The sequence below is a fragment of the Mandrillus leucophaeus genome, unplaced genomic scaffold (genome assembly GCF_000951045.1).
Source record: "Mandrillus leucophaeus isolate KB7577 unplaced genomic scaffold, Mleu.le_1.0 Scaffold20, whole genome shotgun sequence".
NCBI classification, from domain to species: Eukaryota; Metazoa; Chordata; class Mammalia; order Primates; family Cercopithecidae; genus Mandrillus; species Mandrillus leucophaeus.
This window is the reverse complement of record NW_012102032.1, coordinates 2,428,835-2,432,911: the sequence shown is the minus strand read 5'-3', so window position 1 is coordinate 2,432,911 and position 4,077 is coordinate 2,428,835. Positions and strand designations below refer to the sequence as shown.

The window sequence follows — 4,077 nt, the reverse complement described above, 5'->3', positions numbered from 1 at the left end:
GAGAGTTTAAGTGTTCAGAAATGTGCTGGAGCCAGCTCCTACCAGCTCCCAAGAGCCAACTGTACACATATCTTCCCCAATCTGAATTTAATGAGAGCTTGTTGGCAGTCTGAAATTGTCCATGGTAAGAGTACTTACACCACAGAAATAAAAACAATTATTGAATGCAGGCTGGGCCCAATGGCTCACCTCTATAATCCCAGCACTTTGGGAGGCTGAGGCAGGAGGATCACTTGAGCCCAGGAGTTTGAGGCCAGCCTAGGCAACATAATAAGACTCTATCTCTAAAAAGTAAGATAAAATTAACAAATGCTACAAATCAAGGCTTTTTTCCTGGAGAGCTGGTTGTTACACATGTACTTTCACCTTATTGACCCAAGGGAAGGGGTCCATACCTTGAAACATTCATAACTTGCTTGTGGCATACCTGTTGGTCAGCTCTGCAATAAAGTCTTGTTTTTTTTGTTTGTTTTGCTTTGTTTTGTTTTGTTTTGTTTTTTTACTTTCCAAATATAAGTGGTTTTTGTTTGTTTTGTTTGTTTGTTTTTTCAAGACAGAGTCTTGCTCTGTCGCCCAGACTGGAATGCAGTGGTACGATCTCAGCTCACTGCAACCTCCACCTCCTGGGTTCCAGCAATTCTGCCTCAGCCTTCCAAGTAGCTGGGATTACAGGCGTGTGCCACCATGTCTGGCTAATTTTTGTATTTTTAGTAGAGATGGGGTTTTGCCATGTTGGCCAAGATAGTCTCAAAGTCCTGACCTCAAGTGATCCTCCCACCTCGGCCTCCCAAAGTGCTAGGATTACGGGTGTGAGCCACCGTGCCTGGCCCAAATATAAGTTTTTTATACAAATTGTACCAGGCAGCTGCTCTGTAATTTGATTTTATTATGTAGAATAAAAATTTAAAGGCTGGGCATGGTGGCTCACATCTGCAGTCCCAGCACTTTGGGGGGCCAAGGTGGGCAGATCACCTGTGGTCAGGAGTTCAAGTGCAGCCTGGCCATCATGGCAAAACTCCGTCTCTACTAAAAATACAAAAAAATTTAGCCAGGCATGGTGGCGAGTGCCTGCAATCCCAGCTGTTTGGGAGGCTGAGGTAAGGGAATTGCTTGAATCCAGGAGGCGGAGGTTGCAGCGAGCCAAGATGGTGCCACTACACTCCAGCCTGGATGACAGATACTCAGTCTCAAAAAACAAACAAACAAAAATTTAAAACATTCTGTGTCAAGCTTGAGTAAAATAAATTTTAGAGTAAATCCACCTTGAGGCTAGAATATCATGTATAAACACTGGCAACTAACTATAGATAAGACAATATGGAGGGAGGAAAACCTCAGTGAAATTTAAGTTTTGCTCAGTCACCTTACTAATGAAGCCCAGTTCACAAATCCCATACTCTCAACAGAGCTGTCAGTACGTTCTCAGTTCTGTAGCCCCCTAAATACAAATAGGTGAGAAAGAAAGTTCTTATCATTAAAAAACAGAGACCAAAACAAATGAACAGGACAACAAAATGCAGAGGTATTGAGATAAAGCAAGAAGTAAAATAAATAAATAGTAAAACCGTTAGAGACGTCTTCAGAGAGATAAGAGAAGATACGCACTTATGAAATAATACAGAGCCCTTGGAAATTGAACACATAGCAGGAGCAAAAACTTTAATAAAGAAGTTGGAAGATGAAGACTCTTTTAGAAAGAAGAAAGAAAAGACAAGAAGGTGGAAATGGAAGAGAAAAAAAAATAAGGAAGCTATTGGATCACCGCAGGTTGTCCAATATCTGCCTATAATGTGAAATCCTCCATGGCAAGGATTTTGTATGTTTGATCATTGCATAAAATAGAACCAGACACACAATAGGCCATCAATAAATAGTTCTGCAAGAAATGAATTTCCGGAGTGTAAGGATCCACTCAGAACAAGAATGGGGAAAGACTCATGCCAACACACACGACTGTGAAACTTCAGAACATCAGAGACAAAGGGATCTTCAAAGCTTCTGGAGAGGAGAAAAAACACGTATTTAAGGATCAAGAGTCAGACTGGCTTTGAACTCTACAACAGCAAAGTTGGAAACATTATATACCAGTAAGGAGACATTCTGCACTTTTTATACATTCTTTCAAATGCCCAATGATACAGAGAAACCTTTTTCATTCACGACCAATGACAGAGCAATCTTGAATATCTTGCAAGATTACACCTTATTTGCAAGCACATATGTGAACTAAATTCTTTCAAAATATTGTCATCAAAAATGATTAGCAAAGCAAGTTAACGTCGAAAGTTTTGTGGCTTGATATTAACTCCTTGGTGCTAAATTAAAATGAAACCTGTTTATTATTCAGTCTATTTTGTGTTCCTTCACTGCATGCAATTGCAACAAGTAGACATTGGAGGCAAAAAGTAAAATTACATAACACAAAATAGACTCTCAAATGTTCCTCCAACAAAGCAGAAGCTAATAATGCTTACCTCTGGTCAGTATTTGTGTGGTGACCAGGGTTAGTGGTACTGCCTTGAGGCTCCATGTGGCTGGATTGTTGATATTTTCTGTCAACTTGTAGGTGATAGAAACTCAACTCAATCTAGTTTTAGCAACAGAGAATGCATAGGCTCCTGGAAATGGGAAGTCCAAGGGGTGGGTCCTGCTTCAGGCATAACTGGATCTAAGAGTGCAAATCATGTCATGGGATCTCTCCTTTTACCTTTCTCTTCACTGCTCTTCTGTTTTCTCTCTGTGGCTTCATTTCCACGCAGGCTGTCTCCATATGGAAGCAAAGATGACCAGCAAACAGCTCAGGCTTACGTTTTCCTCATGGCTAGCAATTCAACTCTTGCTTTCCTAGCATTTGCATCCATCTTTGGAAAGAATTTAGATTATGTCACTTGCTTCCTCCTTGACCAATTGTGTGGTAGGGAGAATTAGGCACTCTGATTGGGCTGCTTGGTTCATAAACTGATGAGATTTGTTTTAGGGCCAGATGGTTGGTATCTGTGGGGAGAGAAAGGATATAGAAGTTGGGAATCAAGCAGGTTCTGGATTTAAACCCATGTATCTGACAGACCCACCTAAATCCCATAGAGTGGGAGGGTGATAACTTTCAAAAGAAGAGGATCAGAAAAGACTCCTCCCCATCATCTCCCCTCAAAATAACAGATGATCACTTACATGAGATTTTCCCTAGGAGTCAAAATTCCTCATGCTGTAACATACTAAATAAAATGCAATCGTTTTAAGAAGAGCATACTTGAGAAAATTATCACCTTGAAGTGATGGATGGCTTAATTATAATTTAAAAAAGAAAAAAAACGCAACCCACAGCATTATCCAAATTACTTGAGGTATAACATACAAACTCTTTGGTTTCTAGGAGATATGTAAATGATTCACTTGTATTTTTAATTTGTAAGTAAATGGTGCCAGGTTTCCAGACAGAAACTGAAGCCAAATCTTTATCCATGGAACTTCACAGTGAGAGGCACATCTTAGAGATGAATACAAATCAATAATACAAATTATCCTTATCTAAATGTGCCCCAATATTGTACTTCTTGTGCTCTGGTCATGATACTCCCACAGCTCTGGGTGTTTCAAATTAGATGTGGATTCTTCCTCTTTTTTTTTTTTTTTTTGAGACAGGATCTTACTCTGTTGACCAGGCTGGAGTGCAGTGGCATGATCACAGCCCACCGCAGCCTTGACCTCCCAGGTTTAAGCAATCCTTCCACTTCAGCCTCCAGAGCAGCTGGGACTACAAGCATGCACCACCATGCCTGCCTAAATTTTTGTATTTTCTGTAGATACTGGGTTTCGCCATGTCGCCTAGGCTGGTCTTGAACTCCCAGGCTCAAGTGATCCACCCGCCTCAGCCTCCCAAAGTGCTGGGATTACAGGTGTGAGCCATCACGCCCAGCCTCTTATTTTTAAAACATCTCGTTTATTGTACTTTATAGCTTCAGAATTGATCTGATCAAAATACATGCTATTCAACTTGCATGGTAAAATCTTTCCTTGTGTCTGTCAGAATCTAACTCCCTACTTCTATATCTTTCGTCTCCCAACAGATACCAACCT

The 4,077-nt window shown here is 40.6% G+C and overlaps 1 long non-coding RNA gene across 1 annotated transcript in view; it reads right to left on the bottom strand.

Annotated features, from left to right (window-relative positions):
• LOC105539071 overlaps positions 1-2,960 on the bottom strand; it is a 129,889-nt gene extending 126,929 nt beyond the window's left edge. Inside the window, exon 1 of the long non-coding RNA XR_001005999.1 lies at positions 2,475-2,960. This is a non-coding gene — a long non-coding RNA (uncharacterized LOC105539071). The remainder of the gene's footprint in view (positions 1-2,474) is intronic.
• Between the last annotated feature and the right edge of the window lie 1,117 nt (positions 2,961-4,077).